General features: G+C 36.6%; 1 protein-coding gene across 1 annotated transcript in view; it reads right to left on the bottom strand.

The window, feature by feature from the left end:
• Positions 1 to 15,969, bottom strand: part of Fbxw7 (F-box and WD repeat domain containing 7) — a 101,965-nt gene that overhangs the window by 85,763 nt on the left and 233 nt on the right. The window lies entirely within an intron of this gene.

Genomic DNA, 15,969 nt, shown 5'->3' with positions numbered 1-15,969 from the left:
AAGCAAAGAATGTTTTGGAGGGGTTTTTTGTGGGGGGAGGGGAGGAGGTATTGCTTGCCATTCACATAAAGGAGATGACAAAAACATCAGCAACATCCTAAAAGCTCCACAAAAAAAAAAAACAAGTATTCTACAATTATATAGTACAATTATAGTATACAAAATTGTCTCCTACAATGTATATATTGTTCATATAAACTACATATTGCTCATATAACGTAAGTTTACTCATAATGACTTTTTAATCATTTTCAAATGGAAATTTTCCTCACGACCCAAGATTTGTCAAGTAAAAACCCAAACCAAAGGAATGGAATGTAGAAAACAAATTCTAGTTAAAACTAAGCATAATAACGGCAGCATAATTATGAAAAAAAACTAAAACTACATTCAAGAGCTAAAACCAGATTCTAAAGATCTACAAAAAGGAAGACAAAATTGTCCTCTAACTCAAATAAGGTTTGTACAACACTCAAAACGCATTATAAGTCTTTCATCCTATTCCACTCTATTCTATTCTATTCCACTCCACTCCACCCCATCCATTAACCTGTGACAATGAAGAATACAGACTAAAACAGCCTACATGACAAAAACCTAATTGTTTTAAATACTTGATTTACCTTAAAGATTAATATATATATCCATTTTTGTCGATTGTAGGACTATATGATTTTTAATTCATTCTATTATACAATCTTCAGTGACGTAACACTTTTAATTGCTTGACTTTCTTTTCCTCTAAAATGAATCTTATGCTCTGCTGAACAGTGCTTAATCTGGTACTAGTCTCATCTCCCTTTACATAGAACAGACCACACTACAAAAAAAATTTAAAAGTAAATTAAAAAAAGGTAGCATATAGGAAAAGCAAGAACAGGCAATATAAACAGAATGGACAGTAAGTAATGCAATCATTGACCAATATTGTTTCTGAAGAGCCAAATATTAAAATTCCCAATTTAAGTCAGATAATAAAAGCAACACCTCACAAATTTCTTTAAAAACTGAAGAAAACAGTAAAAGTAAAAAGTAAAATCAAATGATAGCTGGTTAGGTATACTTAAACAGACTTCTAATAAAAAAGCCAAGAAAAATCATGGAAAGAAGCAAAAACTATGGTTTGTAAGAGATAAGAGAAATACAGGTGACTGCTATCCTTGTATCTAGTTAACAATTCAAACTTTTCAATAGCTCTTATTTTGTTTGAAATCTTAAATGCATTATTGCTAGGTATTTCTCAGTTTTAAAGTCCTACACTACTGTTTAAGAACTTCAATTTAGCAGCAGTTCCCCAGTGACTCCCTCTACTTTATTTACACCAGAGGTTCAAGAGAAGCAAATCAGCACTTTCAAAGTGATTCTAAAATGTCTTTCACTGAAATAATTCGGAGGCTAAAAGAAACTCAGTAACAGTGAGCCTGCCTAGTAGTTACACAGGCTCTGAGTTCAAACCCTCAGTATTCCCTTCCAAAAATTTAAAAGGTATGTTAATTTACTGACATTATCTCTTGAGTTTATTTTTTAGTAATATCTACATCTCAAATTGCTTATAACATCTATATCATTTGGAGAACTGAAGCCTTAGCCATTCTAGTAACGGAGTTTTATCAATCATGTGGGTTTAACTCTATGAAACCAGACATTATTTTAAATATCAACTAATAGATATGGGGATCTACTGTTTTTAAGATTGATATTTAAAAAGACATGAAACAATTTAAGTGACTTGGTAGTAATTTACTTCTTCAAATTCTTTAAAATGCTTTGATCTATTTGCAAAAACTTTCTACTCTGTTTTAGAGGTTAACTTCTTACACTTTCCTACTTTAACATAATCATGAATTGAAATAAGAACTCTTAGCTCTTTTGACTGACAAAGCTACCAGTATCCCATACCCAATAGAGCCATTTGTTCAGAGCCATTAGTTCAGACGTTGGTGATAAAGCAACCTTTTGTTGGACAATAAAAACATCAGAAACCTCATAGACACTCTTTGCATTTTTTCCCAGTTTTCAGCATAAGAACTGCCCAAGTTTTCTTACATGCCATCTATTTTAATAACTAAAACATTTTTATTCAGAAAATCAACTTCCTACATTAATAAACATTATTACCGAAAATTCCTAGGTGGAACTAATATTTAATTACTGTTCTTTTCCTGTTTTTCGATTGGATCTATCTGTATTTATACAGACATTCTGTGCCATCTTCAATTAAGGAACTAAAAAAAGATGCTTATAATATTCAAAATGAAAAGCATTAATGTTCATTTATCCAATCAGCACTAATTGATAAGATTCAGCAAGCGAGGCACAAATGACACTGCAAAGATTAATGTGACTAATATGTAACTCCTACACCCAAGCAAATCTTTGGGAGTTAAGATGGGCATCTGGAAAAATTGCTTTAATGAATCTGTAATATTCTTAACTACCAAATATAATAGCATGAAGGATAAAATTGAATGTGGAGGTTAGTGATTTCTCAGGCTGAATTAAGAGTATATGTATTTAAGTCAAATAAATAACATATATACAAAGACAAATGGTTCTAATACCTTGGTGAATTAAAATACTTCTACTTCATTTTAAAAATTAATGTATTTGTAATTAGGCTAGAATAGGTTATGCATGTAGGAAATGTCTTTCGGTTCATGAAAGGTCATGTTTATGTTGCTTTAAATCCTTGACTTTATTACAGGCAATGGGAGTCATAAAAAACTTACAGTATATGGTGGTTAGGTCTGTATATTTTTTCATTTTGTTTCTGCTGGGGTTGTTATGTTTTATTTTGCAGTGCTTTTTTGAACTCAGGCCTCCTGGTTGTTAAGCAAGTACTCTACCACTTGGAGCCATACCCATCTTATTTCTCTGTTTCAAAGATTACTTCTGAATTACCAGAAATACCAAAACCTCCAATTTTCAGTAACATTAGAATACATAAAGACTTTGGACATTAAGGTACCTCAAAAATATAGGAATGTTATAATTTTCAAAAAAATTTTAAAGATTAAAGAATCAAAGAAAAAGAGCAGTAATATATAACAGGTTCAATTTAAGTATATATCCTGGTCCAATTTTTAAGTATATATTCTATCTCATGGAATAGTCTAAAAATTTTTTTATTAAAGAATTTATTAACATTAATTTTTACATATTTCAAATGTCATGTTTAACAAGCAAGTATTCAAGAAGGGAATCTCCACATACAATCACTGGCACTTAGATTTTAGAACATAATTAAAATTAAGCTGAGGGTTTGTATGTCATAGGTACACATTAATTATGTCATAAAACATTATGTCCATAGAGTATATAGCCCATCGTAGATGTTTATGTCTATTAAGTTATGGAATGGTCTAAAAGTTTTAAGCAATATTTTTCTGTTTGGTCATTTTGTTACTATGCACTTAGCAGAGGTTGCTAAGATCAAATAGCATTATAGTAACACAAATTTAAGAGCAATTAAGTTTATACCTCAAGAGGGCAGCATTTCTCGTAGGAAAGACAAGTCTGAAACAGAACTGTCCCAGAAACTTAAGAAATGCAGAATTTAAAAAATGTCTTATAAAATCTCACAATCTTTAATATGCTAACATGCACTGTGAATCTTTTAAGAGGCCATTATTACAGTATATACTTTCTTCAACTTCATCACAGAACCCTTTTCTTCAAAGGACCAACCACTTCCAACAACTATTGCTACAAAATGCACTTTGGAAACAAACCAGTGAACAAATTCTTTCAAAATAAGTTTAGACCAGGCACTGTTGGCTCCTGTCATTGTAACTACTATTCAGAGGGCTGAGATCTGGGGATCAGATGGAGCAGGCAAAGTCTATGAGACTCCTATCTCCAATAAACTGCCAAAAACCTCTAGCCTCAAGCACAAAAGCTCATAACAGTGCACACCCAGAGTTCAAGCCCCAGGACAGACAAAAAACCAAAAATTACCTTTCTTCTTTATCAAAGGACTTATTGTCCTAACTTTTTGAACAGGTCTTTAGGCATGTAAGTATTTACAGACATACCTAAGCATTGATTAAGCACTAGCAATAGCTTTCGTTTATTTCTGGGGCAATTATAAACACTACCTGCCTTTCTCAAAGGACAGTATTGTAATAAAAGAAAGAACCGGGTGCCAGTGGTTGACACCTATAATCCTAGTTACTCAGGAGGCTGAGATCTGAGGATTGTAGTTCAAAGCCAGTCTGAGCACAAAAAGTCCATGAAACTATTATTTCCAGTTTACCACCAGAAAGCCAATTGTGCTCAAACTTCAAATTGCCACATAAAATTCTATATTAAATACTGCTCCTGGTATCACACAAATCCATAGTATGTTTTACAATCTCCTCCTAAGAAACTGCTAAATTACAATATAACACATGTCCCATAAATTGTTTTAATAAATCATGTGATGTCAGCTTTTTATAGATTTATGCTCAACTAATATTAATTACTAGGAGTCAATCAATAAGCAATAGATATATAAAAATGTGTAAGCACCAAATGCTGGCTCATACCTATTATCCTAGCTACTCAGGAGGCTGAGGATTGCAGTTCAAAACCAGCCTTGGGAAGAAGAGGCATCGCTTACCTCCAAGTTACCACCAGAAAGCCCAAAGTTACTCAAATGGTATAATGCTAGTCTTGAGGGGAAAAAAAAAAAAACAAAAAAAAACTCAGAGACAGTGGCCAGGCCCTAAGTTCATGCCCCAGGAACCGTACCCAATTAAAGTGCAGAATTTTCTTCAATGCTTAATTGAAACATTTCTTTAGAATCGTAATCTGTTTGAGTTAGGTAGAAGAGAAAGTTCCACAGAAGATGAGTAAAATGATACTTTTATTCCCTATTCCCTACTTACACAAACATTAGCATGCATCCAAGTACCTAGAAGGTAGATTAAAATAAACTGCTGAAATCCTGATAGAACCTGAGCAGTCTATTTCTTCACAATTGGAAGGTAGGGCTGATGTTAGTAATGACAGAGTACCACGTTTTGAGAAGCACTGATAAAGACAATCTACACATAAAAATCAAGATGACAGGAGGCAAGAGAATGCAGGCCTGGCAAATGGACAGAAGAAGGGTGAGTGAATACAGTCATAATACTCAATGTACATATGTGAAAACAGAACCTGGTATTTGAGAGGGGAGGGGATGGGAGAGATGAGAAAACAGAAGGGATAACATAAAGCAAGATGCTTAGTACTCATTAACTAACATGTTGAATTGAAACATTTGCACATTTTTAAAACTGACAGAAGATGAGAGGAATTAAACAAAGATGGAAAAGTGAAGAGCTTAATCATACTACAAGAAATGAAGGCCTAGGAATAAAACAGAGGTCAAAAACACAATCAGCTGGGTGCCAGTGGCACATGCCTAAAAACCTAGCTACTCAGGAGGCTGATATCTGAGGATGGAGTTCAAAACCAGCCCAGGCAGAAAAGTCCACATGAGACTCTTAAATCTCCAGTTAGCCACTCAAAACCGGAAAGTGGAGTGGTGGCTGGTAGAGCACTAACCTTGAGGGAAAAAAGCTCACAGACAGCTCCCAAGCCAAGTTCAAACCCCACAACCCACAGAAGGGGAGATGAGGGGAGAACAAGGAATCAGAAGTTGAAGATAAAGAATTAGAATTAGATCAAACACAACTCAATACCTAGAAGGTAGAAATACAAAATGGGAAAGAAATGAAAACACCTTAAAAAGGCTTACCAGCGGGCCGGGAGGTTAGCCTAGTAGTTAAAGTGCTTGCCTAGCATGCATGAAGACCAGGGTTCGATTCCTCGGTACCACATACATAGAAAAAAGCCGGAAGTGGTGCTGAGGCTCAAGTGGTAGAGCTCTAGCCTTGAGAAAGTCCAAGGACAGTGCTCAGGCCCTGAGCTCAAGCCCAGGACTGGCCAAAAAAAAAAAAAAAAAAAAAAAAGGCTTACCAGCATCTCCTCTCTTAAGATAATGGCATAGAGTAGCAAAACTTGAGAAGCTGAGGAGGTTTAACACTTCTGGAGCAATGTACCAGAAGATTGGAGGAAAACTTTTTTTGTTGTTTATTTTGCCATTCCTGGGGCTTTCTCAAGGCTAGAGTTCTACCACTTGAACCACAGTACCACTTCCAGCTTTTTCTATGTAAGATACCAAAGAATGGAACCCAGGTCTTCTTGCATGCTAGGCAAGCACTTGGTACCACTAGGCCAAACTCCAGGCCCATCAGCCCATGAAAAGTTTTTAGACAGCTGATCTAAGTTATAAGAAAGTCAAGGAAACAACGAAGACCATAAGGCTATCTTAAAATAAGATCTAGCTGTAGTTGGAGACATTTAGTCAAAGCATTTTAGGTGTTCCCACCACCAAATACTGAAGGACAGCAAACGAAAGGGGGGGGGAGTTAAATTTAACGAATAGTTAATGGCAACTTCACCATACAATGTCCAACAACTAAATTTCATAAGCTAAATAATAAATCAGCTATTTTTTGTATTATTTTTACTTTGTCTCCTCCAGCCAGAAAGTTAAGTTTCTATCAAGCAGATACTTTTGTTTTGTTCATTCTATCAATGCCTTGCATAATAGGTATTCAGTAAATAGTGCTGCAAAATAAAAGCAGTATTCAAAATAACAACATTCAAGAACAAAGATCACATATGCTTTCAGCGTTTAAAAAAACACAGCAACCTCACAGAAATAACCCATAGTAACATAACACTGCAATATTTTTATTGTTATTGCAGCAGCTAGCATTTATGTATTGCTAAGGGGAACACAGCTTTATCTGCTCAATCCTCATAATTACCCTAAGAGGAGGTAGGTACTATTATTATCAACCCAGTTTTACAGGAAATGCATGGAATAACTAACTAGCCCATGGTCCCATGGTCACAAAGTGGCCACGCTGGAAATTGGGTCTATCAATTCCAAAGTTACCTCTCAGCCGCAAGGTCAAATACAGAATTACAAATATCCTTCTTAGGCAAAGCTGGGGAAATGTGGCCAAAGAGGAGTACAAAACAAATTCCAGTGATGTCAAAAGTCTTTAGTCCAAGCCCTTCTTCTTTAGTCCAAGCCCTTCTTCTAAAAGGTACAGAGGAAATTCTCTCACCTTTGGAAACACAGACCATCCAACACAGAAAGAAAATGGAACCATGTAAAGAACAGAGAAGTAGAAAAGCCAGAGAAAAGAATAATCTAATCAGGACTGGGAGTTTGGCCTAGTGGTTAAAGTGCTTGCCTAGCATGCATGAAGACCCGGGTTCGATTCCTCGGTACCACATACATAGAAAAAAGTCAAAAGTGGTGCTGAGGCTCAAGTGGTAGAGCTCTAGCCTTGAGAAAGTCCAAGGACAGTGCTCAGGCCCTGAGCTCAAGCCCAGGACTGGCAAAAAAAAAAAAAAAGAATAATCTAATCAACATTTCCCAAGGGTAGTAGATAACAAGTGGCTACACCTCAGTCCACAACACAAAAAAATAACAGGGTGTGACCACAGGAGCCATACCAGTGGTATCTGCGTCCAGTAGTCCCTCCCTCTTTATCTCTCCAACCCCTGCATATTCCATCCTATTGGATGGCTTTTGTAAAAAAATAAAAACTTCAAACTGTGTTTCCTGCTCTAAATTTCTAAATTAATGTTAAAATTTTTTATTTCTCTAATTTTTAAAAAAAATCAGCTTAAAAATGTGCATTGGAAAAAGTCCCCCTCCCTTTTTTTGGGGGGGGGGGAGAGGGCGGGGGGAGGAACAGTCATTGGGCTTGGACTAGGTCCTGGCCCTGATCTCTAACCATCTGAGCCTTAGCACCACTTCCAGTTTTCTAACAGTTAAATGGAAATAGTCCCAAGGATTTTCCTGCTCAGGCTGGCCTTCTGAACTGCAATCCTCAGATCTCAGCCTCCTGAATAGCTAAGATTACAGACATAAGCCACGAGTGCTCAGCTCCCACTCACTTTTAAAGAAGTTTATATTACCAAATTCACATGGAAGTCAATTAAGAAAAATACCAATGACATAAAATGATCCAAATTCTTATCCATACATCAACAACCTTCTGCTATCATGTATTTATAATCAGGAAGATATCAAACATGCTCTTCCCACAAATATTCAGAATCTAGTCAAGGAAAACTTTTTGAAAAACTCAGAAATGTGACACAAGGCCAATTGCTACCAACAAAGAAAAATATGTAAAATACTAATTTTTTTAAAAACTAAAATACTCAGTAAATTAACCAGAGTCATTAACAGATAAAACCAACATAATTTTTCACTTACCCAAAGAAATCTAAAGAAAACTTGCCTTAGAAGGGGAAGTTAACTGTAGCACTGGTAGCTCAGAAAGCTGAATGAGGATTTAGGTTTGAAACCAGCTGGGGCTTAAAATTCCTGAAGGTCCTAAATAACCAGCAAGAAGCCGGAAATGGAGGTGTGGCTCATATGGTAAAGAGCCAACCTTGACTGGAAAAAGCTGAGCCCAAGTGCAAAACCCTGAGATTGCAGCCCCAGGACCAGCACTACGGAAAAAAAAAATTTTAAAAATGTTGAGAGAATAAAGATTAAGCACAGAAATATGCCTACAGATTTTTTTTTTCTTGGTGCTTGTCCTGGGGCATGAATGAACTCAGGGCCTGGGCACTGTCTGTGGCCTTTTTTTTTTTTTTAAGACTCAAGGCTAGCTCTACCATTTGAGCCACAGCTCCACTTCCAGTTCTTCTGGAACTTCAGTGAAATAATGAGAATCTCACAGACTTTCCTGCCAAGGCTAGCTTCAAGCCACAATCCTGGTATCTCAGTCTCCTGAGTACCTATGATTACAGGCTGAATTTTTAATATATTCATCTTAAAAATACAGTTTTTTAATAAAAGATTATACCAAATAGAGCCAAATTGTCCTCAAAACAGAAATACCTTCCAACTACCTAAACTTTAAAGAAGCATTTATTCCTGTATTGGCCAGTAAAACATTAATTATACCAATCTTGACACAAAAATATTTCTGCAAACTGATACACTACTCAAGGAATATTTTTAAAATACTTATTAATAATTTTGTGAAAAAGACAAAAAAATATGTAAATTAATTTATAAATAAAATTATTTCTATCTCAGTTTGATATATGACAGTTAAAGCTTCAATTCCGTGATTTTTTAAAGCTTTTTATCTACAAAGGGACTGAAAATTAACTGAATTATATTCTGATAGTTCTCAATGGACAATTTAAACCAAAGCTACTATCAGAGATAATCAATGATTTTTTTTGGGGGGGGGAGGGAACTCCTTTCTGTTCCATGTACTACTTAGGTCTTGGGTCTTTAGAAATGAACTTCAAGTATAGTTATGTTCAAATCAACCTTCATTTCTTTATAAAGGTAACAGTTTTCTCTTAAAAACCAGAGAAAGTTTTTAAGACTATTTAGCAAAATGTTAATGAATGACATACTTGCTTTAGATTCTTTTGTAAACACTATGTAATTCAACAGTAGTTTTCAAATCTAAGTCCTGAATTTTGCACATCAAACAATATGAAGCCTAACTTTTGCTCTTTTATTAGGTTGGTTTTTTTTTAATTGTCGGGGTAATGGATAGAGGAATTACAGCGACATTCACCAGGTAGGAGGTGCATTACTTCCCACACACACTGATACCTTTCTCTGCTTTTGTCTCCATTTCCCTCCCCCCACCCCCCAACACATAGGTTTATGAGACTCAATAAACTGACAAGTCATATATAACACAATGGGTACTGAACTAAAAGCTTTGCATATTGTCTTATGTCTTTGAATCCTCAAAACAATCTTGTGAAGGGTGTGTTTTCCCCCATCAATAGGTGCCAAAGTCAATATTAAAAAGATAAGCAATTTGTCCAAGACCATGAAGCTAAAAAAACCTATTCTTTACCTATGTCTTCTGCCTTGAAAGTAAATGAGACTCAACTTGTTGCTGTTTCCAGGTGTGTATGATTTCAAGCCCTTCATAGGTATAAATTACTACTCTGTTATGAAGCTAGTACTTCTGAGACTTTAGTAGGCTGTGAAAAGTTATTCCTCCCAGAGTCCCCTAAAAAGCATGTCATCCTAAAAGGCTGACAAATTATACATTCTTCTAAAAATCAAACAAGCAATTTGCCTTGTGGATTTCACCTATAATGTTAGCAGATTCAAACCTCAGGAAATCTTGAATAAACAAGACTGGGGGGGGGGGGGGGTCAACTTCACTAGCCCCAGCATTTCTGGTACTTGGAAAACTATGGTTAGAGAACTGAGATCCAGCCATTCTGAGCTACATGGTGAGACTCTGTCTCAGAAAGAAAGAAGACAGGGTAATGGAGAGAGTGGGAGAAAGGGAAGGGAACTCAAGGTTAAAAGACTGAGATCCAGCCATTCTGAGCTGCTAAGTGAGACCCTGTCTCAAAAAAAAAAAAAAAAAAGTGGAGAGGGGAAGGAGGAAAAAAACTGAAGCAACAATTATGCATCCCGACAGACAACTGGCCATTCATACTTGTGATTTCCACATATGTGCAGCTCTTTTTTCTTCTCATTATACATAATACAGTATAACAATTATGTATATGACAATTATACTGTCTACACTGTCTCAGGAATAAATAATCTGGAGATAATTTAAAGCATACAAGAGGGTATATATAGGTTATAGGCCTATACTACTTCATTTTATAGAAAGAACTTGGACATTCTTACAACAACCAATCCCCCAGACACAGAGGAATGACTAAATGACATGAAGTAAAAGTAGTTTAGACTTTAAAAAATGATCACTTTTACAAGAACAGACTTCTTTGCAATAAACAGGGAATCCTGTGGTAACACTTATAAAATCAAGGTAAAATATTCTCCACTTTAAACAAATGTTTTGATGCTGTCATATTAAAACTACTCATTGTGGCAGGATGCTGATAGTTGAGATCTGAAGATCACAGTTTGAATCCAGCCTGGGAGAAGCCTATGAGAGTCTTATCCCTAAGTAATCACCAAAAAACTGTAGAGCTGTGGCTCAATTGCACCAAGACTGGTGCACCCTTCCCCCCCAACCCCACCCAAGGAAACCCTGCATAAAGTAAATTGTCTTTTCTAGATAATATATTTCAGAACGATTACTCTTAAGCATACAGCAAAGCTGTTTGAAGTAATCATTTATGTGATCTGTCAAAATATAATACCTGAAATTACCTAAACGAAAACAAAATGTGGACCCAATAACTCGATACACCAAATTAAGTCACTACAAAAAAAAATAAGATTTTTAAGTAGTATTAAACTTTAATGTTCTTATAGTTTGATTAACTTTTGTCTGATTCAAACTAACCATAAATACCTTCAAGCTTTTATCTTCTGAATACTTTACAACTTATTTTTAGAACCTTTCAAAATTATACACAATAAATCTCTTCACAAGTCCTTTTGGCCATGATATAAAACCAATATAGCTATCACTTCATGCCATCTTTGGATAAATGTGAGAGGTCTCTACTTTTTACCTTCAAGTCTTGAGCAATGACATCACTCTTGCTATTCAATATACATATTCATCATTAAGAAGGCAAAATTTTTTCTTGAGTTCATTCAGTACACTCTGCTTAATGAATAATCATTTTAATACAGCTCAGAGGAACACATCCCACCTAGAAAACAACACCTAAAATAGCCAGCGTTGGCTTTGTAGTATAATGAAACAAATGCTCTATGTTGGTAGATCTGCAATCCTTACAGCAGAGATCTGTAATGTTTTTTTGTTTTGGTTTGGTTTTGGGATTTTTGCTTGTTTTGCCAGTCCTGGGGCTTGAACTCAGGGCCTGGGCACTGTCCTTGAGCTTTCTCAAGGGCTAGTGCTCTACAACTTCAGCCACAGCACCACTTCCAGCTTTTTCTCTGTACAAGCAATCAAACCCAGGGCTTCGTGCAGGCTAGGCAAGCACTCTACCACTAGGCCACACTCTCAGGCAGAGACCTGTAAGTTGTAACCTAAAGTCAAATCCAATCTGCCTCTTGTTTTTATCATCATGCAAATTCCACTCATCACAGTTATACATTCCCTTCCACATTGTGTAAGTTGCTTTCACACTACAAAAGGAGTGAACATGTGACTAAAAACCTAAAATACAAACTAGCCAATAACAAAAAATACTTACCAATCCTTCCTCTGTACAATAAGATGTCAGAGGGAGCACAAGACTTCAAGAACCACCTGCAAGGAACAATGGAATAGGCAGATGCTAACCTACATGTGGACTACCTGTGATCTACATATGGACAACATGCAACCTACATGTGGAGTGCATGTGGAGTACATGTTTATCTACATGGAGAGTACATGTAATCTACATCTGGACTATGTGACATACGTGTGGATTGTATGTTGCCTACATGTGGACATGTGACTCACATGTAACATGTGGGCTGCATGTCACCAACATGTGGGATACATAATATTTACACATGGAGCACATGTGATCTATATGTGGACTGCATGTGACGTGCACATGGAGTACACATGACCAGCATGTGGGGTACATGCTATCTACATGTGGCACACGAGAGCTACATATGGACTAGATATGACATGCACATAGCCTGCATGTGAGCAACATACGGAGTACATGTAAAGTGCATGTGACCTGCATGTGGAGTGCATACTATCTACATGAGGCATACATATGATATATATGTGGTCTGCATGTGACATGTATGTGGATCGTATATGGCATGCATGTAACCTTCATGTGGGCTATGTGTGTCTTACATATTAGCAACATGTAGACTGCATGTGTGCAACACGTAGACTACATGTAATCTACATGTAGATGGGACATGTACCTATCTCATCTAGTACAGGTACAAACACACTCTCCAAAGATGGCTAATCATCTCATGTTTAATCCCAAATTTGCAAGGCTCCTCAACTATTACAGTCCCACCTTTGTGACTGTTATTAAAAGGCTACCTTTTCAGTCCATCTAAAGGATCCCACCAAAGTAAGAAAATGTTGTGGAAAGTGGCAGAGAGAAAGTCCCAACACAGCAAATATTCTAATTCCTATCAACTTTCTCCCTACCAACTATCTGTTCCCAAGAGGGTGCTTCCAATCAAATACTCTCTTAGGAAGCCAAAGGAGCTCTTCAAAGGTTCTGAATTCAACACACAGAAAGTGTAAGTATATTACTTGCAATCTTTAATCCTTGTTAAGAGTCAAAACCAGATGCTAGCCACAAAGTCTAAATATTTTTAATGACAGATTTTGTTTTTTAATAAAAAGGTTTTCAGTCCTGGTTTGCCAACACAGGGATATCCCCTCTATTGTATGGGATACAAAGACGCACACCAACTACAAGCAAGGGAAATAGCATTCCCTGTCAGCTATTTTTAGACCCACTTGGTAGTAGTAAGACCAAACTTAGGATGATTGTTAATAGAAGATAAACTTTAAAAATATGAATTTGGAAAAATATATCTGCCCATTTATTTCTAAGTTCTTAAACAATGTAATTCTACGTTTTCTGAACTTAATCTCAAAGAACTAAATACTAGGTATCAAAAATCTGTAGCTGTTCCCAAAATACAAAGTCATATGCCAGAGGACTAAACTGGTAGTCATGTTTAAAGGCGCACAGAGGCTACGGCTTCCTTAATTTCCCTTTGCCAATTACTTGCCAGAAGAAAGGTGCAGATTCCCATTCTGGAGGCAGTCAGAACTCCTCAAAGATCATCCTGTACCCTGCAAACTACAAGGCACAGAGCTATCTACTGCCTTTTCTCCAGTGCCATAGAAAGGGGGACAAGAAATCTCACCTCTACACACCAAAGATATTATAAAATATCTTTTTCACTGAGGAAGTCTCATCTAGTTTCTGCTCTTACTATTTCTTTGCTGGTCTAATACAAATTCTAGCTCAGTCTTACACAAATCCTATCTCTCAAAATAAAAATACCCATTTTTCAGTTCTGCTCTTATATTAAGCCTCAGAAACATGGGTTCTGAAAAATCACTCCAAACTCTGCAATGTTGGCCTATCACTCAATAAGCTATTTTACTGTCTTGAAATTATCAGTATCTAACTCTTAACTCAAAATTTAATGTCCAACACAAAGTGCCCTGTCCTATTTCTGAACTCTTTCTTAACAAGATACTGGCACACCAAAATATTAGACATCTTTTCTATCCCTCCTTCTGATTGTCTCTAGATAATGTCAGTTCACTTTAAAATCCTAAACTAGGCATAATGTCTTTGGTATAAAATGCAATTTCTTCTCAATCATCTAAAACTATTCTCTCACATCTAAAACTACCCTCTCAGGAACATTGTTGTAAATAGTCTGTTGGGTTGTAAGAGAGCACGGTGGCTCATGCCTGTAAATCCTAGCTATTCAGGAGGCTGAGATCTGAGAATCGCAGTTCAAAGTCAGCCCCTGCACTAAAGACCATGAGACTCTTATCTCCAATTAACCAGTAGAAAAGCAGAAGTGGCACAAAAACAAAAAGAGTCATCTACAGTCTACACAAACACAAATTGTCCTGACCTCTATTCACTAACTTTCCCCTATAGGTATCTCCATCCCATCAAGCTAACTTCCTAATCAGATCTGTCTCCTATGCCTTCAAGTTCAAAAAGTCTTTTAGGTTTTGTTTGTTTTTTGTCTCCATGTGATCTTTTCTACCTGAAGCATTCTTTCTCAGATTCAGATCCAACTAATTCTGTGTGGAACAAAATCAACATTTCCCTAGTGAAAATGTACAACTACATTCACAATTACAAGACAACCAAACACAAGACCTGGCATACAATGACCGTAAATTAGTATTGATCTATTTCCCCTTTTCCTACGGTTTTGAGCAATTCGTTTTACGTTTATATTCCCCCATACATTTATAAAAGCATATCAAACAGAGACATGCCAAATATTGTCATTTCTATCCTAATATTCAAAAAGCTTTATCATGACTGCTAACCAAGTTACAATCAAAGCAATACAAGTCCTATAGTAATGGGCACTGTCCCTTAGCTCTTTCACTCAAGGTTGGTGTTCTACCATTTCAGCCACAGGTGGGGTTTTGAGGATTAAATGGAGATAAGAGCCTCACAGACTTTCATCCCTGGAATGGCTTCTAAAGGATGCTCAGATCTCAGCCTCCTCGGTACCTAGGATTACAGATAGGAGCCACTAGTGGCCACCTGTAATTACTTTTACTTTGGTACCCTGAGAATACAAGTCAGAAATTGTATAGCCCTCAACATTAAAATAATAGAACAAAAAACCGTTCTTAACAGAGGTAAAGATAAAATAATCAGTCTTATACTATACTCACAAGAAAAAAGTGCAGTCAAACCACCATCACACACACACACACACACACACACACACACACACACACACAGTCGTTGGATGAAGGGGAAGGTATAGCAACTTTTATAAAATGATGACGGTAAACGCTGTCCCAAACAATAGTGATTCATTAAGAACTTAATTTCCTGAGCAACTGAAATGGGTTAGTATCCTACTATTAAGAGAAATTGTGGTGTCAGGAAATGAGAAAGAAAAAACTGTACCAATAGGTACCAATAAGAAAAAAAAGACATGCTCTCAAGGAAAACTAAAAAGAAAAGAGCGTTTTTCTTTTACTTTCGAGGGTTCAGTCGGTAAGTGGTTCCCACGTGGGAATCCCAGAGAGTTGCCCAGAAACAACTGCCGCGAGATATCACAGCCGGTGTAGCAGGAAAAGGTACATACAGTACAGAGATATCCTTTGTGCGCACAGAGGCTACGGCTTCCTTAATTTCCCTTTGCCAATTACTTGCCAGAAGAAAGGTGCAGATTCCCATTCTGGAGGCAGTCAGAACTCCTCAAAGATCATCCTGTACCCTGCAAACTACAAGGCACAGAGCTATCTACTGTCTTCTCTCCAGTGCCATAGAAAGGGGGACAAGAAATCTTCTCACCTCTACACACCAACC

Source organism: Megascapheus bottae, chromosome 23 (genome assembly GCF_031878675.1).
Source record: "Megascapheus bottae isolate mThoBot1 chromosome 23, mThoBot2.hap1, whole genome shotgun sequence".
Taxonomy (NCBI): Eukaryota; Metazoa; Chordata; class Mammalia; order Rodentia; family Geomyidae; genus Megascapheus; species Megascapheus bottae.
The sequence above is the reverse complement of the archived record's forward strand: the minus strand, read 5'-3'. Positions and strand labels throughout refer to the sequence as shown.